Here is a 24,446-nt window from a genome sequence, read left to right on the forward strand (position 1 = left end):
GCCTTATATCATGAACCACAGGAAACCCCTTTGGGGGTTTATTAAGGGATCAGAGATTCAGGTCACATAAATCTAGATACCCCTTATGATGGCTAATACTTGAAAAAACACCTTTTTTTACTGTTAATAAATGTGTGTACTATCTTACAGAATATACCACTGATAATATTGTAATAGCTGAAAGCAACTCTTCCTATAGAATTTACCTCTGAATTCTATACTTTTAACAACCACAGTTGCATTGACACAAACATAATTAACAGTCCAACAGTAAATTAAACCAAGGAACAACCATACTTGATTCATAATGATTTCAACTTTATCTTGAAATGGTTCTATTAGTGAGTAATAACCCACCCCATTCACAGTGAAGCTCCAGTGAATCCTCACTGATGTGGAATTGCCCTTGGTGACATTTTTTATCAAAATAACTATAAATGGAAAAAAGAACATAGAAGTAGGAAGAATGTGAAATGTAATTACAAAGGCCAGTAACTCTAAGAATAATAAAAAAGAATAATACTGAGGTACACTTGCATAGCACTCTGCAGTAATAAAGCCCTTTAGATATATCTCATTTGATTCCCACAACATTCATGCATTTAAAAAAAATTCATTAAGCACCTACTATGTGCAAAACAGAGAGCTTGGTGGTATGGAAGAAAAGAAGATGAATAAAACATGGTTCTTGTCCTTAAGGAATTCACAATATTATAGAAGAGAATATACACATATCTTACCATTTTACATATAAATTGAGGGCAAAAAGGGGTGAAATGACTTGGCCAAAGTCACAACACAGACAAGTGATGGAAAGGGCCTAAATCCTAGACTGCATGAAATCACATGAGCACAAGCACAGCTCCTTAAAAAAAAATCATATCATGCTGCAGTTTGTACCCAATACATGAGGATGGGGTAGGGATAGTATAGATGTTTTTTGGGGTTTTTTTTGTTTTTTTTAGTGAGGCAATTGGGGTTAAGTGACTTGCCCAGGGTCACACAGCTAGTAAGTGTTAAGTGTCTGAGGCCGGATTTGAACTCAGGTACTCCTGACTCCAGGGCCAGTACTCTATCCACTGCGCTACCTAGCTACCCCGGGATAGTATATATGTGTAACATATACATAATATATATCTGTATGCACATATATCTGTATTTATATCCACACAATCATCCATCAATCCTCTAGCTTTTCATTGTATATTCACTTTCACCTTTACGTTTTTTTCTTCAGGCTTTGAAATCTCTCTTTGTGTGTATGTATATGTGTGTGTACATAAATGTGAGTACATAAATGTGTATTTCAAAAAAAAAATTTTCAATTTATGAGTTGGTTTTCTAGTTATCTCCACTTTTCATCTTTAAGTCCTAAGAATTAGCTCTCATGTTACTGAATTCTCTTGTCCTGTTTCCTGTACTATTTAAAAGTTTGACTTCATCAGATTTTTTAGGCAGGGACAGGAGATTTTATTTATATACATATATATACACACACACACACACACACACACACACACACACACACACACACATACATACATACATACATATAAAATGGCAGGTAATATAGTTATAAATATATATTTAATATTACCTGCAATTTTGTATGTCAAAGTTCACCTCATTAACTGAGACAATGGAGTCCCAACCAGACTCACTGGATACTCTGATATGGATCATTTTGATACAGAGTATAGAGAGTGCTCAGGTATCAGAGGATTGTGGAGACTTCTTTCAGCCTACACATGACTAAGCACAATTTCCTCTACAAATAGAAGGTGTTGAATTAGAGTATTTCAAAGATTCTTCCAGGCCTAAATTCTATGATTCTGTATTGTATATACACAGAGAGCATATGCTACACACACACACACACACACACACACATACACAGTCCATTATTGTCCTATTGTCGTGTAGAGGTAATCTTCCTTGGGTTTTTAATGATTATGCTGGTAATCTGTAAACTCTGGCAGGTTCTGCTAAGTGGGGAAGGTTTTGAGCAGGGGTCCAGTGATAGGCTCTGGATCTGCCTCCAAAGACTTGACTGACAGTATGAAATGGCTCAACATCAGGTAGGATGAATTTCTAATTTGGGGGTTCATAGCAACTTGTCAAGAGCTTCTACCTAAGGTGTAGCAGTGTTATAATAATAACAATATACCCTCTTTTCCTCAAAGGGCTGTTGTGGGGAAAATACTTTGTATGCTGTTATTTAAATGCTAACTATTACGATTCAAAATGGTAGATTAGAAAAATTCTAAAAACACAGGATACATGGAGAAGATGGATGTGAGCTAAATGACAGTTTCTCTAGACATATGCAGAATTGGTTAAATAAATTGACCCAAAGAAGGGCAATTTAAAAATCAGTCTAAACAGGTCTTCATCCAATGGATTTCATCATAATTAGTCAGAGATTTGCCATCAACTGGATGACTGGTAAAGTCCCTTCTAGCTCTAAATTCTCTGTCTCCTCCAGGATTCCACTACAAAGTAAATAGCTTTGAGGCTAAAGATTATGTCTTTATATACCTTCTTTGTATCTCTTATCTTGAATAGAGTGAGCATAAAACAAGCCTGGAATAAATGTTTGCTGGTTGACTGGTGAATTTAAGGAGCAAACTGTATGAGGAGAAAAAAAAAAAGTGTTAGTTGAAAATTCAGCATCTTTTCCATTCACTTCCTTTGATGAAAGTGTTCTAAATTCAGGCAGTATCATGCGTGCCACATTTTGAAACAGGAGGGTGAACTGGCCTTGTGACATTCTGTGAAGACACATAATGCTTTTGAAACATGAATGGCTCTATGTGTCATTTCACAGTTTCCTACTATGCATCACATTCTCCCATTAAAAAAAGAAGGAAATCTAGCGGGTTATCTCTGGGTGGAATCCACTGTGAAGAGACCCCAGCCTTCCTGTTAACACAATACTTTTATCCAGTAATCACAGCCTGCGGGAGACAAAATAACAATTCATCTGGAAAACAAGATTAACTCATTTAAGTTAGGCAGTGATCATAGAGAGCAATGGCTGGTGTTATCTGTCGGAGTGAAAGCACACAGATCTGAGGGCTCTTCTGGTTCATAGGGTCTGGATAGCAGGCCCAGCTTGTTGAAAGTAATTGGACCCTGTCAGAGTATGTCCTTGTGTGATATGGATATTACAATTGGATTCTATTCATCTTTGACAAATCCCTTCTCATCTGATAGAGATTTCACCCTTCTTTTCTTCATTAGACCATCTGGACCATGTTCTTGTCAGCTCTGGGGTGCCTTGAGTACCACAGGTAAGCATAAGCTTCACCTGTGATTCATATTGATGGTGTTCACCAGGCTCAGAGTGGAGTTTCCCATAACTTTGGGCTGGCCATTCTGCTAAGAGTTGGCCTAGCCCAGGTCATTTCCTCAAAAGTGACCAAACTGCATCTGTCAGCAATGACTAAGAATACTTATTTTTACTTTACACCATTTTCATGTGTTTATTTTAGGTGTTTTGGGACAAAGTCCAATATGTCACCTCTCTATGCCCGGAAAATAACTTTTACCTATAATAATAGAAGGAATGGAACAGGACATAGTGGGACTATTAATTCTCTTCCTTTGGATATTGCCCATCTCTTAATGGAACCTAACACTGAGTTTTTTGTATGCCATGTCATGTTGCTGATTCAAGTTGAGCTTTCAGTCCATCAAGAAGATCCCCAGAAAAAGAAATGATAAACTTTTTTAAAGTTTTAAAAGCTGAGAAGAGCTATCAGAAAGACTGGTTCCCCAAATTACTGTCTAAAAGCATGACCAAATACTGAAATAGTAGATTTCTTTCTTTCATTTATTCATTCATTAATTCACGTATATATGTGTGTGTGTGTGTGTGTGTGTGTTTACATCATCTCCACTGTGTCATTATAGTAACACCTAAAAATCATGTGAGCCAATGGGAAAAAAAAATCTTCTGTGAGAGAATCTACACATAAGTTGAATATAAATGTTCCTCCTGACCCCTGTATTAATATTTTGATAATGAGAACTGATGAGCATAAAGAAGGGAGTCTGTAAGGGCAATCTCATAGCACCATGTGCACACACTACCATTTATAAACACAAGTATTGAACAAAATGTTACAGTAAATATATCTTACAAATATCTCCTCTGTGCATGCTATCTAAATTAATTCAAATTTAGAACAAAAGCTCCCTTAAAAACACTTGGCCTGAGTTCCATAAGCTACATGTACTTCCCTACACTGAATTACTTCTAATCTAGGTATCCAAGTCAACCAAGTTTATCTTTTGAAGATAATAATAGCGGTGGACTTAGCCCAAGAAGTGCACTGGGCTACAAGTCAGGATACTGGAATTCCTAAAAGGAACTGGACTTGATGTTAAAGTAAGTGATTTCGAATTGTGTCTCTTCCATCTGCTATCTCTATAAGCAAGTGCTTTGAGCTGGTTAAGTCTCTGTGCAATGAGAAGGCTGGACTAGGTAATTGAATTTATGATCCTAGTACATTATACCTGGTAGCTCACACCAAGGAGACAAGGGATGATTAACCTCACAAACATACCTCTCTGATGTACATATTACTTATTGTTTTATGTTTATAGCTATTTTGTCATTGTGGGGTAAAGATGATCCTACATTCTGAAAATCTATGCCAGTTGAATAGGAAATCTGTCAGATCTTACCAAGGCTTCTGGGAAGGATCTGCCCACATACTATTTGTTTGTCAATACAAAACTTGATAAACCAGATATGGAGACAGACTTATCACTTCTGTTAGCCCAACAGCTGATAAATATTTTAGACACAGAAACTTATTAAAACAGTATTCCACAAAGAGGGTTTGGGGTCTATTTTAATAAAGAAGAATCCTGTGCCCATGAAATAGCAAATTCCTGATATATATAGTATGGTATATGCCCCGAGTAGATTGTATAGTTCATAAGTGCAGAGGTATCTTACTTGAGACATTTCTTTATTGGAAGGAGCTAGGTGACACAGTGGATAGAGTGCTGGACCTGGAATCAGGAAGACCCAAGTTCAAATCCTGCTTCAAAAATTTGCCAGTTGTGCAACTATGGGAAAATTAACTTTTGTCTGCCTTAGTTTCTTCATAAATAAAATGTGAATAATAATAGTAACTATCTCATAGGGTTACTGAGAGGATAAAATGAAATGATATTTGTAACATGCTCTATAAACATCAAAGCACTAGATAAAAGTTAGCTGTTATTACTTACTACAATTTAGCAACATATTCTGTACACAGGACTTCAGAAACCAATTGGTTCATATCATATATAAAGTGAATCCTATTTCCTGCAGGTGTTTAACAAAGGTTGAAAACAATGGGTGAATTGTGTTAGAATGTAAAGATTGGTGTGGCATTTTTTTAAAAAAGAAATGAACTTTGAAATAAAAAGAACATTGGAGAGTATTATTTTGGGAGTATATGTCATTATACAGGGTAACAAATAAATGTACCTGGAGTTGTGAGAAAAGTAGGAGAGTGCTGGACAAGTGATCTATGCCTAAAGGCTGATGTATTCCTCCTTACAGAGAAGACACCAGAATTCTAAGAAATGGAGCAAGCAAGGAAGAAAATAAGCATGATTAAGCACCTGCTGTCTTCCAGGCACTATGCTAAGAGCTTTACAAATGTTATCTCATTTAATCCTCCGTAGAAACTCTAGGAGGTAAGTGCTATTCTTATTCTCATTGTATAACTGAAGAAACTGAAGCAGGCGGGTTAAGTGACTTGCCCTCATACAGCTAGTATGTGTATGGGACTGGATTTGAACTCGGGTTCTTCCTGACTCTAGGCCCAGCATCTTATTACTGGGCTACCTAGCTGGAGGTGAATAGGGAGGGAGGGAGTTCATGCCAGCTTTGTGTAAAGAATTAATTGTTATTTGAGGTTTTTATGCCTTGGCGCGCACTGGCCCGGGGCTCTGCAAACCACATGGTGCTCCACCCACTGGTTGTAGCTGTTGCCATGGAGCTGGCACCTCACATCATCACCACTCGCTGACGCCTACATGGGCCTGGCAAAATTATAATGATTGGAAGTCTAGTGAGGGCAGTCACGTGACTGTCAGAACGGCCATCCCATTGGCTGGGGCTGTGTGGGGTTTTTCTGGGATTGGGGGAGGAGAATTGGGCATTCTAGCAGGACCCTGGAATGACAGGAGGTCTGCTGCATATTCTCAGCTGATTCCTGGGCGGTGGTATCTTTTGAGGTTGTATAATTTCCCTTTCCCCATTTTATTTCCTTTCCCTTGATCCTACTGATCCTGTTTGTGTTTGTTGTTGTTGTTGTTGTTGTTTTTAAGTTCATTCTTGTTAAAATAAATCCTGTTCTGTTTTGAGGGAGGCTGCGGATCTCCTTCCTTGCCCCAATATTGTGGTGAGCCGCTTAGCTAGCACTCCCCAATTAAAAACTGGTCCCCACATTTGAAAGACAGACGGCTGCTACAAAGGCAAACGGGGAGATGAAGCACTCCAGGAAGAGCAAGCATCAGGAGAAGAGCAAGCGAGGCCAATTGGCTCAGACACAGTGTGGACAGAGAGGAGTACTGTGAAATAAGGCTGGGAAGTCAGCCTGGGGACATGTTCTGAAGGGCTTTCAGTGTCATAGAGAGGTCTTATTTGATCCTGGAGGCAACAGAGAAACACTAGAACTGACCGAGTGGGGCAGTGTCGTGGTCAGATTTGTGCAAGAGGGAAATCAGTTTGGTAGCTAAGAAGATGGACTAGAGAGGGAAGAGACCTGAGGCAGGGAGACCACTTAGGAAGCCATTTTAATAGTTCAAATGAGAATTGATTAGGTAGTGCTCATATGAATTAAGAGAAAGGAAATGATAAGATGTCATGGTGGTGGTTGTTGTTTGTCCTTCCTTCTCAAAGAGGACCATAACATTGGTGTGTCATCATGAGGTGCAGTGATTGGATTTAAGCGAGGGAGGGCTGTACCCAAGTCATCTGGAGCCATCTGGGTCCAATGGAAAGATATATCTCAGGACGACTGGAGATGGCCCCAGATGTTTAAGGTGATTGGGGTTAAGTGACTTGCCCAGGGTCGCACAGCTAGTAAGTGTCTGAGGTCACATTTGGATTCAAGTCCTTCCCACTCTAGGGCTAGTGTTCTACCCACTGTGCCACTTAGCTGCCCTGATAAAATTTTAAACTGAGTGAATATATGGAGTCAAGAAGAGTAAAAACTGGAGGATGACTGTGGTTGAGGTATAAGAGACTACAAGGATGATAATGCCCTTGACAGAAGTTCAGTGTTATGAGTTTTTGGGAAAAGATAATGCTTTCAGTTTTGGACATGTTGAGATTCAGTCTATGTGACTTTCTGTTGAAAATATCTAAAAAGCAATTGGAGGTGCATGACAGGAGCTCAGGAGAGAGACTTATAGTTTTGTGAGTCATCACTAAAACCATGGGAGATTATGAAGTCATCAGGAAGAGAAGATATATATATATATATATATATATATATATATATATATATATATAGAGAGAGAGAGAGAGAGAGAGAGAGAGAGAGAGAGAGAGAGAGAGAGCAAAATGTGGTCCAAAATGTAGCCTTGGGGCACATCCATGTTAGGGGCCATGTAGTAGATATCACGTAAACGATAATGAGAAAGATCAATATGATGAGAAGGAAGAGATCCAAGAGAGAAATATCACAAAAAGTCAGAGAAAAGGGAGTATTGAGGATGAGAGGGTGCTTAATAGTGTCAAATGCTACATACAGAGAGGTAACTAGGTAGCACAGAGGATAGAGCACTGGACCAGGAGTCAGGAAGATGTAAGTTCATATTCAGCCTCAAATACCTGCTAGCTGTGTAACTGTAGGAAAGTCATTTAACTTCTGTTTGCCAGTTTCCTTAACTATAAAATGAGGGTAATAGTAGTATTTACATCTAAGGATTGCTGTGAGGATCAAATGAAATAATAATTGTAGAGCTCTTAATACAGTGTCTGGCATGTAGTAAGAGCTATGTAAATGTTAGCTATTGTTTATTATAATCATTATCAGTAGCAGCATTATTATTGTCAATAAGGAGAAAGACTGAGAAATGGTCCTTATATTTGACAACTGAGAGATCACTGGTGACTTTGAAAAGGGCAGTTTTGGCTGAGTGATGATAGCAAAGCCAGGTAATAGAGGATTTAAAAGAAAGTGAGAAAAGAAAAAAGTGAAGGCAATGAAAAAAGCTTTTTCAAGGAGTCTAAATGAGGCAGCTAGAGGATGATCATTTGGGAGGATAAGTTCTAATGAAGGTTCTTTAAGGATGAGGGACACTTGCATAGGAAGGAAGAAAGGAAATGTAGAAATGTTCAAGATTTTATATATATATGCAAGTCACTTAACCCAAACTGCCTTAAACATCTGGGGCCATCTCCAGTTGTCCTGATAACATATCTTGCCACTGGATCCAGATGGCTTAAGAGGAGAAAAGTGAGGCTGGTGACTTTGCACAGCCCTTCCTCACTTAAATCTAATTTAGTGCGTCATGATCCTTTTCAAGAATGAAGGACAACCACTATATCTACAATTACATCTACATCCATGACTATATCTACATCCACATCTACATCTATATCTACATCTACATACATATATACACATAAATATGTATGTCTATCTATCTATCTACCCATCATCTATCTATGCATCCATCCATCCATCCGTCCATCCGTCCATCCGTCCATCCATCCGTCCATCCATCCATCCATCCGTCCATCCATCCATCCATCCATCCATCCATCCATCCATCCATCCATCCATCCATCCATCCATCCATCCATCCATCCATCCATCCATCCGTCCATCCATCCGTCCATCCGTCCATCCGTCCATCCGTCCGTCCGTCCATCCGTCCGTCCATCCATCCATCCGTCCATCCATCTATCTATCTATAGAGAAAGAATGGTAGTAGGGGTAATCTACTGGAGAAGACAGGAAAGGGTAGAAATAAGTATACATACACACATATAGGGATTGGCTTTGGCAAGGAGGACCACCCCTTCATCAGAGATTGTAGTAAAGGAGTAGGAAATAGGAAGGCAAATGATATGAAAGGTTATGAAATAAAGAGAAGGGGGAAATAAGAAACTCATTCCAAACAAACTCCATTTCCTAAGTAAAGAATGAATTTGAGTCACAGCTCTAATGGGGGGTGGCAGCAAAAAGAGAAGTCCAGGAGCTGAGGAATAACAAAGCAAGTTTGACTTAGTCACTGTGGGAAGTAGGGTAGAGAATCAGTGAGGTAGGAATAAAAGGACTGCCTGGCTGCACTGAGGGCCCCATTGAAGTCACACAATATCTATTTATAGATGACTCGGCCATCATAGATGTGTGTCTTTCTCCAAATGTGTTCTGAGGCATGTGAGGAGGAGTGGAAAGAGCAGATAAGTGGAATAATCCAGGATCAGGATTTATCAAGACACAAGTGGTGACAGGACATAGTAGCAAGGGATTCAAGAGAAAAGGATACTAGATATGCGACCCTGGGCAAATCTCTTATCCTCTTTGAACCCCAATTCTCTGTAAAAGTAAGGTAATAACATCATCTACCTCACAGGGCTATTCTGAGGACCAAATGAACTAATATATGTAAAATGTTTTGTGAACCTTAATGTACTTAATGTGAACTACTATTATTGTTCTTCCAGTTCTAATATTGTATGTAAGCATCTGATTAGAATATTAGGAATTGTGTAAGGTAGAAATAAATTTTAACTGACTCCCATCTGATATGATAGGTTAGGTTAACCCTGTCAAGAAAACCCTAAATGGGGTCACAAAGAGTCAGATATGACTGAAATGACTGAACAACAATGGAAAGTCCCGTACATGAGTGTAGGAGACACTCACTAGCAGTTTGAAGGCTGCCTATATGAGCATAAACAGTAAGAGTCATCCTATAAAAAGAGGCACCAAATAAACCATCTGGGATGATGATTAGTGAGACTGACCACTGTGGTTTTTCTAAGGCAGAACACAGGAATGTCTTAATCTCTTGCATTTTAGGACCCAACCTGGGAGTATTACAGCTGTAGCCTGTGGGAATGTTGGCATACATAGCCAGCTATGAAGTTGGTGGCTCCCTATGAGTTCTGTTCATGAGACTTGAGACACAGGGGTAAGTCTTATCTGTATGTCCTTCAGAGGGAAGAGGTCTTTGGGAAGCCACTACTTATTTTATCCACTACTGGACTGTAGGAGTGGACTAGGTGAGTCTTCCAAGTTGTTCACAATAACCCCTGAAATCCACAAGAAGCAGGCTTGATGCCAAACTAAATTAAGTCACACATGTCTGATTGGACTCTCTCAAGATGTTTCCCTCATTGATGGTCAAGATATATGGTGGTGATACAGCCATATCTTATACAAAATAACACCAGCCCAACAATTCAATAAAAGTCTTCATTTTGATGCACACTCTCTCCTTTCTGCTGTCAAGGTGTTTCAAAGAAATTCCAACAGTTGTTTCTTTAATTCAGCTCCTACCATTAACTATGTCAGAGGGAGACTGAGTGTAAAATGCCAGACAGAATTGGTCTTCTGAGAATGCAAACACAAAAGACTAAGAAAACATTTCAAATAAGAAATCCACACGTATTTGGGCAGGCCATTGAACTGCATAAGCAAATTGTTTAATCAAATATTAGGTGGTAAGATTTTAATACAAAAGAAATCCAATATATGCTTTAACCTTAGATAGAAAGTGGTACTTCTATCAATGTAAAATGATGGTTAGCATGTTTGAAATTATCTTTATGGGTTTTTTTTCAGTCCCATTCAGAGAGAGAGAGAGAGAGAGAGAGAGAGAGAGAGAGAGAGAGAGAGAGAGCGCCATCAGAGCCCACAGAAGCAACACTGCCCCCAAATGCAGCTACATCATGTCAGCTCTTTGAGTGTGTTCAGTTTCAGTTGTTTTCCAAGTCAACGCACTGGCAGCCTTGCCTAAAAGGAAGTAGTCAATAGGGAGAGAATAACGAGACCATTTTCAGAATCCACCCAACAGCTTGGAAAACTGTCTGCTTACCATTATCCTGCTTTCACATGTCATAATCATTTTCACAGTAAAGATACCCTTCCTGCAGTTTCGCCCAAGAATGCATGACTAATTTTAACCACTTGCACAAATCTTCTAATGGAAATTTCAAACAGCTTTTATAGATTAGAGTTTTATAAACTGTACACAGAGCAATAACAGACACCAAGTCTTGCTGCTCTCGACTAGAAGGGGTTGGTGGCTAATGAGACACTGAGTAACACTGGGCAGGCTTCTCAAGTAGCAATAGTGCTCTCTGTACTGGTAATATGGGATAACCAACCATTCTCTATCTGCAGATAAATGAGAAGGTAAATTGGACATTCTGCTAAAACCCCTGATCACAGCAGAGGAAGATAGCCCATTGATGCTAGGAAGGAGTCCCATATAACTCAGTGATGTTTCAGAGCAACATTTACTTTATTAACAATATTCACACTATTTTTTTAAAGTTCAGTCCTGTGTTTTAATTCATTTAGAGAATGCCTGGTAGGGAAATTCTTTCTACCAATGCGGATCAGTCACTGTTCTGCAATTTGGTAGTCTTTGAGAATTTTCTGGGCCTTTGAGAGATGAAGTGACTTGATCCAGGTCACGTAGTGAGCAGGTTTTAAGGGCAGGACTCCAAGTCTGCTGGGGTGTGCAGCCTCTACCAATACTACCACTAATAACAATGATAATAACAAGGATGATAACTGACAGTTAGATATTGTCTTATTATTACAAACTACTTTAGAGTCATTTGAAGGTGACAGTAGATCCTAGATGTCAGGCACACATGTATTATCATCTCTGTTTTACATGTGAGGAAATGGAGGTCCAGCTTAGAGAAGTAAGTTGGTCTGGGGATGCCAGCAAGTGAGTGCTGCTGCTGGGGTGAAAACCCAGGTCTTCCAAGTAAAAAACCCACCATTAGTGGATGTGGTCTGGGTGAAGATCCAGCAAAGGAGACTAGGAGTAAGTGGTCAGACAGGTAGGAGAAGAATCAGTAGAGAGTAATATCTTGGAAACCTAGAGAGAAAATAATATTAAGGAAAAGAAGGTGACTGACAGTGTCAAAGGCTGCAGAATTTAAGAAGAACAAGGATTGAGAAAAGGTTACTGGATTTGGTGATTAAGAGATCATTGATAACTTTGGAGAAAAGAGTTTCAGTTAAAAGATGAACCAAACTATAGAGAGGTAGGAAGAAAGTAAGAAGAAATGAAGTGGAGGCTTCTATTGTAGAAAGTCTTTTTAAGAAGTCTAGCCATGGCAAGGAGGAGCAATATAGAAAGATAGCTAGTGGCAACAAATGGATCAAGTGAGTGTATTTTTGACGACATTTGTAGTGAGCAGGAAAGTGACCAGTAGGTAGGAAGAGACTGAAGATTAGTGAGGGCATGAGGATGATAGTGGGGCAATCTGCTGGAGAAGACAGGATGGAACAGAGTCATTTGTGCATGCAAAGGGGTTTGCCTTGGCAAGGAGAAGAGACAAAGAACTGAGATAACAGTTCTTGCAACAATATGAAAAATACTAGTTACCCTATTGAGTTAGTATGATGAAAGAACTTTGAAAACCAAAAATTACTATAGCAATAACAGTGATGATTTTGAATGGGGTCTAGTTAGGAACTATCCTCAATGAATGGAAGAGGAGGAAAGAACTGAGCTCTAACCATCAGAACAGACAGGTAGGGGAAAGATAACCCTTACTGTCTTCTGGGGGTACCTCATGACACCAGAGAAATAATTTCGGTCAGCTATATTAAATTGGAGTTATTTCTTTTCTGTTAGGATCCTAGTTCTGTGGACCCCCAAAATAGCGGGGATAATTCAGGAATGAGGCAGTAAAAGGCTGATACCCTCTGTCTGGAACTCTGGGAATTCATCCCAAGAAAAGATTGATTTGGGGAAGGAAGTATTTGTGTGACAACGTCCACTAGAACATTTGCCCGGATAGCTTTAACTTGTCATTAGCTTAAACAAATAAAGAATAAGAGAATGATTCAGAGAGCTTCCGTTAAGGAAAAAATGGAGTCATAGGAGTGTTATTCTGGGGGACAGGCAAGGATAACTAAGGATGGGGGAAAACTTTAACTAAGCAAAGGGTGCTTGAGGTGGAAGATGAAGGGTAATGATTAGAATGCTAGGTACCAAGAAGAGTTCTGAGACAAAGGACCTCTCTGCCTTTAACTCTCAGTGTCACCTTGGAGAAATCTCTTCTCTCTAGGCCTTTTTTCCTCCTCTACAAAATGAAGAGACTGGGTGAAGTGACCCATAAGGTCCCTTCCAGCTCTGATATTTTGTGTCCTAAGAGCCCAGCCCATACATCTCTGATATTCTATGTCCTAAGAACCCCTCCAGCATTCTATGTCCTAAGAACCCCTCCAGATATCCCATACCCTAAGACTTGAGGAAAGTTAAAAAAAAAAAAAGAGCCAGAATAAAGGAACACAAGCAAGATCTTATTCTCAAATGTCCTTTGTGACAAAAAAAAAAAAAGGTAATTTGTATGAACACATATTTGGTATATTGGGACCTGGGCTCACATCTTGGCAATGCTACTTCCTACCCTACAGAACCTTGGACAGCTCACATCCCCTTGGTACCTAACTTCTCAGGTTCCTTAGAGCTTTGAAATGATGTTCTATGACCTTATGACTAAATTGTCTCTCAGATTCCTTATACTTTTAAATATTATTAGCCTTTGAATTTACCTACACATGTACCCCAAGGTAGATTTTTCTTCTATCTTTCCTTTTCCTTTTCAATTTTTAAATGGATTTTTTACTTTCTATCTTGAGACTGAATCATTCCATCATTACCCTTTCCTATTTGACCCAGCTAGAAAACTGGAATGGGAAAACTATTGGCAAATTTTCCCTCTGCATTCTTCTGGGTTTTCCTTTATTATTCTCCAACCTTTATCACTAAATCCTACCAGATATTCTTTAAAAAAACAAATAAACTAGATGAATCTCTTCATTTACAGGCGAGGAAACTGAGGTCCAGAAAGAAAAGACTTACCTTTAGCGACACAGTAGGAGCAGCTGCCTTCTAATTTCTCTCAGGAATTTGTGTTCACATGACCTGTCATGATCCCAGTGGGATTAATACCCTGATTTAATGCCTGTAACAGACATAGCTTTGGAAGGAAAATTATGAAATCCACCTGTGTATCCTATGAATATTATTGTTCTCAATTTGGGGAGGGGTTGTAAATTATAGACTCATATAATGTTAGGCTGGAAGTGACATTAGAGAACACCTTTTTGAATTTCTCACTTTAAAAACGAGGGAAGTGAGACCCTACAGAAGGAAAAGGATTTAGGGAGGAAACAGTTACGTAGAAAGCATTTTATCTCTGGAATCAGAAGACCTAGGTTCAAATCCTGTCTCTAATGATTATTATTGCCTGTGTGTTCTTGGGCAACTGAATTAACCTCTCTGGGACTTAGGTTTCCTTATCTGTAAAGTTGGGGGGGGGGTCTCCTACAGGGTTCTATGTTAGGATCTCTTCTCTACTGCTTCCCTACTATTTCACTTGGCCATCTCATCAGTTCCCAAGGATTCAATTAACATCTTTATGCCGATGATTCTCAAATCTTTTTATCAAGTCCTAGTCTCTCTGCTGACCTGCAGTCTCACATCTCCAACTGTTTATTGCACATCTCAAACTAGATGTCTTGTACACAATGTAAACTCAACATTTCCAAAATTGAATTAATTATCTTTCCCCCAAACATTTCCCATCTTCCAAACATCATTATTACTGTTGAGGGTACCATCATCCCTTTCACTTCTCCCCCCAACCATATCCAACCTGTTACCAAGGCCTGTCAATTTTACCTTCATATCATCTCTCACATCTTCCCCTTTCACCACCCTGGTAGAGGTCCTCACCACTTCAAACCCAGACTAATAAAATAATAGTTTGTTGGCTGGTCTCCCTATCTGCCACGTCTCTCTGATCTCGTTTATCCTCCAGTCAGTTGTCAAATTGGTCTCGCTAACATGTGGGTCTGACCAAACACTAAATCCTCCATTTGTCATTCAAAGTCCTTCAAAACCTATGCCTCTCCCCACCTTCCCAATCTTTTTACATGTTGCCATCCCCTCTCACCCCACAATCTGAGATCCAGGGACACTGGCTTCCTTACTCTTCCTTCACACTCCCAGCTCCCTACTCTAGCTCCCTACTCTCCACATGTCTCTCATGCTTAGAATGTTCTCCCTTCTTATCTCTGCTTCTTGACTTTCTTCAAGTACCAAATTAAATCCCACCTTCTACAAGAAGCCTTTTTTTATCTCCCCAAATAGGGCTGACATTAAGATCTAAGATCTTGGGTTTTTTGTATCTATATCTTTAAAAAATATACCTTTACTAGCTGTGTGACCCTAGGCAAGTCACTTAACCCCAATTGCCTCACTAAAATATATATATATATACCTTCAAGCTGGTGGGGTTTTTTGGCGGGGGGCAAATTTGGAATTTCATGTTTCTTAGATACATCTCAACAACATCGCAGAGTGTAAATCCAAGCAAAAATTAGACTATGGTGATGGCAGCAGTAGCAGTGGCTGAAGCAAGAGCCTAGATCAATAAGCTCTAGCTTTCTCTTTGAGAGAAGTAAGCAGTGGAAGATTGGGGGAGAAAAAAGGGAGGAAGATTTTTCTTGTGGATCACCAACTTGGAGGGAGTTTAACCACTCAATAGCTATGTTTCTTTAGGAAAATTCCTTCTTTTGGTTTCCTTCTCCATAAAATGAAAGGTTTGAATTAGATGGTATCTAAGGTCCTTCCTAGCTCTGACATTCTATGCTCTATGGTCTCTTCTGGTTATTACAGTCTATGTTCCAAGTTTTAAGGTCTCTCACAGCTCTAATATTCCAAATTCTAAGATAACTTCTAACTCTGAGATAAGAGAGGTTCCATGTTGTAAGTTATCTTCAAGGTTTCACATTTTGTGGTTCTTCCTAGTCCATAAGGCTGTCCAATGTGCCATACTGCTTCTCAGATTCTAGTATTTAAAGAAGTCAGCTCTTTTATGACCTGCCCATCTCAGGTAAGCACACCCCTTTGAATGCTTTAGCCCCACCTTCCCTAAGATACAGAGGGAGAGAGGAGGCCAGTCAATGCAGAAGGCTTCTATCATCTGCCTGTCATCTGGGTACAAAGCAAGGGGAGAAATGGCAGAATTGAAAGAAGAAATTATTTGTGCTCTGGAACACGTGAACGCCGATGGTTATAAATGTTATAATAAAAAAAGCTGGGCTACCACTAGCATAGCTTTTATAGCTTAACAGTATTTTGACAACAAATGTTCATATTTCATTTGAAATTTATGAAACCTTTGTGCCTGTAATCCCACGAGCAGCCACATGGTAAATGAAAGTAGCAGGCAGTCGAGATTAATAATCGTTTGCTTCGTGTTGGAAGAACATTTCCAAGAAGAAAGCTGCCTTTATCTGCCCCCAGTTTAAACATTCCCTGTATTCGAACCGACGAGGACTCTAAGCATCGGCTAGCAAATATTCACAGATGCCTTATTAATTTATGAGAAACTGAAGGGCCCATCCCCTGGTTTAAGTAGGCAATTTAGAAACAGCAAGGAGAGGATGTGAGAGAGAGACATGGGGAAATATCACCATGACAAGTATTCCAAAGGAACGTCGGGTTTAAATCAAGAGCAGAAAGAGTACCTTTATTTGGTACTGAGCAATATTTGATATTCTAATAGAGCCATCTTAGGAGAAAGGCAATCTGTCTGCATAAGGATTTGACCATATGTTTCCATAAACCTGTGGTCTGAGAGGCCATGTCAGTAATTTCCAAGAATGACATGTGCAAGCAGGATGCCCACTCTTGTTAGTGCAAATAAATGAGTTGGGTTTATGGTATCCTAAAGTTCAAGAAATACACCACTCAGGCAGTTTCCTATGGCAAAAAATAATTGATGACTTTTAACTGAATTTTGACTTCTTATGGAGAGGTAATATGATGAAATGAAGATGGGCCTGTTTTCTAAAAATTGTCTGTGGCAGCTTCTCACTTAGCAAAGTACAGTGTATTTTTTTTTTTTAAGGTGGGAAGGGAGGTAGGAAATAGTGGAGAAAAAATAAATTCTCTTGAAAAGAAAATGGTTTCTAACTTGTGCTAGAAATGATTTGCACAAATACTAGAGGACAGACCCACCTTTTTGAGAAAAGGACATATTCTGCAGGGGTCTCCAGATTAGACATTGCATCAATGACTTTCCCACTTCTGGTCAGTGGATCGATGTGGTACAGAGGAGTAGAAAGAACACTGGCCTTCAGATAAAAAAGGGCAGGCTTGAATCACCCCTCCGCCACACACAGACTGCCTGTGCAAACTTGGGCAAGGTGCTGTTTTACTCCGAGAGCCTCAGTTTCATCATTTGTACAGTGAAGACCACCCCAACTCTCACATCTCTCCCCTTCACTCTATTTATGTGGATACCACTCTAGTTCAGACCCTCATTATATCTTGCCCGGATTATTGGAAGAGCCTCCTGTTTGGCTCTCCCCACTTTCAGTCCACATGTAACCTCCACGTTCTATCCCACCCTCGCCCCATCCATCTTCCAAACTGATATTCCTAAGACATTGATTTGATCACGTCACTCTCGGGATTAAAAAGCTCCAGTGGCTTCCTTTTGCTTGTAGGTTAAAATTAAAACTCCTTTCTTTGGTATTTTAAGTGACTGGTAATCAGACTTCACCCTTCCTTTCCAGATATCACCTGCTGCTCCCCTTCACATACCCTGCAGTCCCATCAAACTATTCAGTAGAAAAGGAGGCCTTTCTTTGCCCTCTATGGGCTCCAGTTCACACACTTCCCGCCTTTTTTCACTGCCATGTCCCTACTCTCCTTTCAATATATGCTCTGGAATGCAACTGCTGGATTAAAAGAATAAAAGAAAACTTGGCTCCATAATGTTTAATCTCTATTCTCCCACAGGTTGTGAACATTTAGTCTATAAGGTCCTGGGACCTGGGTTCTTCCTTTCATGAAGAATTGGCCCATTCCAGTACAGTGAGCCCTACTTAAAAGAGCTGTGAGCAAGAGGAAGGCAAGTAATCATTTGATGCATGTGGTCGTTAGCACTTTAAAACCAACTTTTGGGGCAGCTAGATGGCGCAGTGGTTAAAGCACCGGCCCTGGATTCAGGAGTACCTGAGTTCAAATCCGGCCACTTGACACTTACTAGCTGTGTGACCCTGGGCAAGTCACTTAACCCCAATTGCCTCACTAAAAAAAAAACCAAAAAAACAAAAAAAAACTTTTACACAAAACTTCTAGACATTCTATTTGAATAACTAATAACTTACACAATTTGAAAACATGCATTAAAATATAATGAATTTTTTGTTTTGTTTTCTGTATCACCATAGTATCTCACGTATCTCTCTCCCTCTCCCTCCCTTGGAGCCATCCCATATGACAAACAGTATTTTTTGGAGAGGAAAAAGGAGGGAGGCAATAGAACTGATCGATACATTGAAAAAGTCTGAAAATGTGTGCAATATGTAAGATGTGCATCTCCCGCTTCCACAAATCCTTAGCTCTTAAATTTGATTTTTTTGTGCCCTTTAACAGAAAGGATTTTCCATTTTCTTCATTATCTATCTTCTCTTTCTGTTTGATCTAGACCCTCATTCTCTGCTTTATTATTCCAATGATTGTCTGCTCTCTCTTCTCTGTATTCTTCATGCTATCAAAGCTTCCAAGGTATCCATTCTACAGTCTCCCCTCTGGAAGCTTTGTGCCAATCACCTGTAGGGCTTTTCTCATTGATTCCTCTTGTCCATTGTACTTCATTTCCAAAAAAATGATTATTATTATTATTATTATCATTACTGCTGCTGCTGCTACTACTACTACCACCATTAATAACAGCTAACATTTATATAGCACTTGCTACATGCCAGGCACTGTGCTGAATGTTTTACAATTATTATCTTATTTCATTGTCATGACAGCCATTGGCAGTAAGTGCTAATTATTATACCCATTAACAGATGGGAAAATTGAGGTAAACTGGTTAAGTCTGAGGCCATATTTGAATTCAAATCTTCTTGATTCCAGGCCCAGAACTCCATCCACCTAGCACTGCCCCATGGTAGGGGCCCTCCTCCACCGTGTCTCTGATTTATACACTTTTGTTGATGATTGTTCTGCATTTTCCTGGACACGTCCTCTTTGCATCCATACTTTCTAACTCTTCCAGGTGCCAATTGCCCTCCGAGATTCCAACTCCTGCCCATTCCCCAGGACAAGAAGACTTTTCAAGCATCAAGTTCCCCAGACCTCATCAAGTGTGAGGTACTTATGTCCATCGGCTACCTCTTCACTCCAACATTCACCAGTGGAGACCCTTCTATTTCCAAAGTAAGGAAGGCCTCTTTCCTCCCCTCCTCATTTTCAATCTTAATTCTTTTCTCTTCACTCACTCTCCTGCAGGTTCTTCTCTTTCTAAGACCACAGAGGTCATCTTTCCCACATTGTTAGCTCTTGATTTGACCCCAGCACATCACTCACTCATCTCTTATCTTGCTACTACACTTTTATGTACCCTCTCATGTTGTAGTGTAGTCCTACAAAAGAAGCATTTACCTGTAGGCAGTATATTGCCAGATTCTGTCTGTAATATTCCCTGTCTACCTCCTCACTGTTAACTCTATCAGATTTCTGCCTGTCTCCATGTGTACATCTACAAAGAAATCTCTTACTAGTCTCTCTATCTGGTCACTTTGTAGTTGTTACCATCTTTGCCTGATGTATTTATTCACTCCTCCTGTATTTCTGTTGTTTGTAGTGTTTGAGAGGCAAATAATCTCATTCTGGTTTTCTTTCTTAAAATATTTCAAACTCTTTTTCATTATTTAATGTCCATCTTTTGTCCTGTGTGGTTAAGTTCCTATTTGCAGGATAGGTCATCCTAAACTGCATCCTGAGCTCCAATGATATTTAGAACACATTATTCCAGTCTCTCTTCAATTTTCTAGTGGGTGCAGAGTAGTCTTGCATTATTTGAATGTTTTTTCCATTGCATTTGACACTCTTTTCTCCTGATGACTTGCAGAACTTGTTTCTGAACTGAATTGTTAAATTTAACCACTTTGTGTCTTGGACTTTGCAGCACTGCTTTTTTTTCCTTTCCTTTTTTGGAGATGATCTGTGAATTCTTTCAAAAGGAATTTAATTTTCTACGGTCAGAAGTTCTGTTCAGTTTTTTTCTATTATTTCTTTTATTATATTGTTAAGGTTTTGTTCTCTTGTGTTCTTCTGGGAGACCAATGATCCTTTTATCTCTGGACATCCTATCTTGTTTTTTTAGTTCGGTTTGTTTTCCTTGCATAGTGAGCAAATTTTCTTTCAAGGTTGCTGCTTTTGCTTCACTTCTAGGTTGTTCTTCATTGTTGTGTTCTGTCCAAAAAACCCATTGTTCTCTATTTTGTTTCTGAAGCTTGCCTTTTCAGGTTCACATTTTTCTATCATGTTCATTATATCTGTTAGGCAGGATATAAATCCTGTTCTCATGATTTTAATCTCTCTTTTAAACCACTCAGAAACAGTATGCTGCAGTTCCATGCTTTCCTCAAATTCCACAGGGTCCTCTGCCTCATCAAGTATTAGATAATTTTTCTTTTTTTCTGTAGTATTCATAGAAGCTGAACTCATTTACTAGATCTGGAGGCCCTACTTCTTTCTGTTGTTACTGTTTTTCCTGCTTATCTATCTATTTATGTTCAAGGTCTTTGAGTTTTCTTCTTGAAGTATTTGGTTCTTTCAGTCTTTTCCCCCTTTATTTTCCTTATCACTCACTTCCTGACTCCTGCCCTCTGACTGTGGTTTCCTTGAGTGCTGGATCTGAAAGTGTCTCAGCCTCTTTCCCTGATGGGCGTTTCAGTTTATCAGGGTCGGTATGTGCCCTAGCTGACTTTTGGGTGATCAGAACTAGCCCCAGCTGGATGCTATGCTGTTCCCCTCAGGCTTGGTGAAGTGCTCACAGCTCCTGAAGTGCCAGATGTTCTGTCCTGGTGACCGATTCTACTTCCTTGGCTCCTAAGTTCAGTGGCCCAGCACTGGCAGATCAGAATCTGTTTTCCAAGGCACTGACAGAGCCTGCTTTCTCTGACACCAGCAAAGCCCGCTCTCCCCTGCACCGATGTTTCCATGTTGCAGTCTCTGGCCAGCTTCTGCTTCTCAACAGCTGTGGCTGAAGTGGCTGTCCATGACCAAACAGACTCCCATAGCCTAGAGCTGGGATCTGTTGGGAACTGGCAAATGGAGTACAGAGGTGGGTTTTGATGTAAGCCTGTGTCATGTCCTGGGATCTGTCAGTGCAGCCTTGCTGCTAGTAGTGTGGGAGGTAAGGCAGAGTGCTGAGTAAGCTTAGGGACAGTGCATGTCAATAACTCGGTTTTGCGTGATTTTGTTTCTTTACCTTATTTTGGATTCTGGGTGTCCTAGCGGAAACAGCTGAAGTCACTTTATCTTTGGTGCATGATCTCTGTTTTGGATAGGTCTAAAAGGTTGTGGGGATAGGAGAGAATGTCTAGTCTACTTTGGTCAAGTGATCCTCCCCATAGAACATTTAAAAAACATGTGTATATACATATTTGTATATATAAATATATACACATATAGACATGTATATACATATATTATACACACACATATATTTCATTGCATCTTAGGTCCCCTCATGATTTCACAGAGATGGCCTTGGGCACTCAGATTCTATGAATAGAACCAGACTCTGTCAGCAGAGCTGGAATGTCTTCCAGTGTTAGAGTAATCACAGGGGCTCTGGTCTCAGATAATAGATATGGGAGCTTAGATCATAATCCAAGGACTAACCTGTGCAATGCTCATCACAAAAGGCTGGCCACCAGGTGCTAGAAAGAAAGTGCCATCTCAAGTCATAAGTCCTGGGCTCGATTTGAGAAATCTGCTACTTCTTAATCACGTGACCCTGGCTAACTCACAACCTCTTTGAGTTTCAGTTTCCTGAGCCATGAAATGAAGGTAGAGGTAGACCAGGTAAAGTTCCCTTTCCACTCTAAACCTAAGACCCAATGATTTTCCTACGGTTGGGAAAAGCTGGGGTTGGGCATTGGTGGAGGGAGCACCCACATAAGTGAAATTATAGATCTTTTAACAATCTGAAATATTGTATACAGACCAGAGGAAATCATTCACTTTTGCTTTTATGATCTTCTAAAGTAATGAAGAATTGGATTCAGGGCTCTCTTCACTCCCCAAAGAAGTCATTAATACGTTTTATGAAGCCAGAATCCATTAGAGGACATTTATTGAATATCTATCTTCTCTAAGAGTTATCAAAGACAGTCTAGAAATGGCCTAGTACATATAGATCGCAGCGTGGTTTTACCAACAGATTCTGCCTGCACAGGCCTCAGTACAGAGCTTTATTCCACCTATGATATTTGAAAATGTCTAATTATCGACACACCTTGGAAACACACAAAGTAGAGCTCTCCAGGGTGGAATGATGGGTGCTATTGAAGTGGAAGCATATGTGATACATTCTCCTTTAAGGTTGATAAAAAACAAATTGACAGTATTTTACATAATTCATGGATTTAATGGTGGAAACTTATTCATACATGAATCCAGGCTGGGATGGTAAAATGTTGTCACTAATGGGAGGCACAGGAACAGTTCATGCATTTTTTTTTTCTAGATTTGTGTACATTTACATTTTGACATAGAGCTTCTCTTTCCTCACTGTCTCTATAAGAAGCCTGGATTAACAAAAAAAAAAAAAAAAAGAATTCAGTGGCTCCTCAGTGTCTACTGAATTTGACACTTAAGCCTCTCCTCCCCCCATTACAGGGCTCCAATCTATATTTTCAGCCTATTTTCTACTACTATCTCCCACATTATCTATGCTCCAGACACTTTGAACCACTATTGCTCCCCTTAACATATGCTATACCTTTCCTGGACAAGGAAAATGCCTTAAACCCCAACTCCCTGCCTTCTCCTTAACCTCTTTAGTATCCAGCCCATCCTTCAGAGTTCAATACAATAACTACCTTCCTCTGAGAAGCCTCCTCTACCATTCAATTGTGAGCTCTGTGGGGGGGAGGAACTGTCTTTTGCCTTTTTGTATCCATAGCACTTGGCACAGTGCCTGGCAGGCAGGTGCTTAATAAATGTTTATTGACTGACTCTACCTTCATTTCAACTAGAAGTGTGTTTGACCTGTTCTGATATCACAGACTCTACTATTTCTCATTTATATTTCAGCAAGAGAGCTAGAAAAAGGATGCCTCTAACTATGGCAGCTTGAGGGCAATGTAATTTCTTCTCTAATTACATACACTCCAAGCAACTTGCTGTTTTTATTTTGGGTGTGATAAGTAGACAATATAACTCACAGGAGTAATTTTCTATGGGTGGATTTGACCCTTTCATGGCTCCATTCTGGGCTTAACTAATACAATCAAGTGCCGATCTTTCCAGTCTTATTCCACATTATTCATCCTCTGATTGTCTAGCCTGCTTAGAAAACTTCCCTGGCTCCCAAATGTCTCAGCTGGGTTGTGAAGGTCCTTAACAACCTGGATACTATCTATCTTGGCAGTCATACCAACTCCACTTTTGAAATTCTAGCTTCCCATGAAATGGGACTACTGATGACTCACCAAACTAGAGCTGCTATCTTCTCCCTTTGCACATTTATACAAGTTATCCCTCCTTCCTGGAATTTGGTCCTTTCTTATATTTATTTTGGCCTCTATTTCAAAGTTTAGGCCAACTAACACTTCCTCTGCAAAGTTTTAATACCCAGTTGTTGCTATTCTCTCCTCCTTAATTTACTTTGTATTTACTTATTCACATGCACATTGGTCTCCCACCCAGGGAATGTTAACTTACTGAAGGCAGGAGTTATTTTTTTTTAATGTCCAGTGTCTTACATATAGTAGGAATGTAATATATTAGTTGACTTCAATTATTAACTGTTCTCTATATTTAACATTCCATCTCCTACCTCCTTATATTAACAGAAGTTGTTTGATGGATTAGCAAATGAGTGAATGAAATAATCAATCAAATAATAAGAACTAGACTTGAGCCTGTCAGTCACTTCCAGGCCATCTCCTCACACTCCTCTCAAGTCATCTCAACCCACCAGAAAATTGGATTAAATGCCTGGGTCCTTTGCCCTTGAGAGAGAGAGAGAGAGAGAGACAGGGACTAGGCCTCTAAGACGCTTCCCAGATATTTGCTAACTATACCTTTCCTTATCTCTCCCTAGTATCCTTTGATACTTAGTCTTCTTCCCTTAGAATGTATGTTCCTTAAGAACAAGGGCTGTCTTACTTTCT

General features: G+C 39.7%; 1 protein-coding gene and 1 long non-coding RNA gene across 2 annotated transcripts in view; one reads left to right on the forward strand and one right to left on the reverse strand.

Annotated features, from left to right (window-relative positions):
- The window catches only part of WWOX (WW domain containing oxidoreductase), a 1,201,502-nt gene that overhangs the window by 520,859 nt on the left and 656,197 nt on the right, over positions 1-24,446 (reverse strand). The gene's annotated exons all lie outside the window — the stretch shown is intronic.
- LOC122741365 lies at positions 6,183-18,155 on the forward strand. The gene is made up of 3 exons (XR_006354838.1): positions 6,183-6,246; positions 10,053-10,164; positions 18,043-18,155. It is a non-coding gene; the product is annotated as an uncharacterized LOC122741365 (long non-coding RNA).

Source organism: Dromiciops gliroides, chromosome 2, assembly GCF_019393635.1.
Source record: "Dromiciops gliroides isolate mDroGli1 chromosome 2, mDroGli1.pri, whole genome shotgun sequence".
Classification (NCBI taxonomy): Eukaryota; Metazoa; Chordata; class Mammalia; order Microbiotheria; family Microbiotheriidae; genus Dromiciops; species Dromiciops gliroides.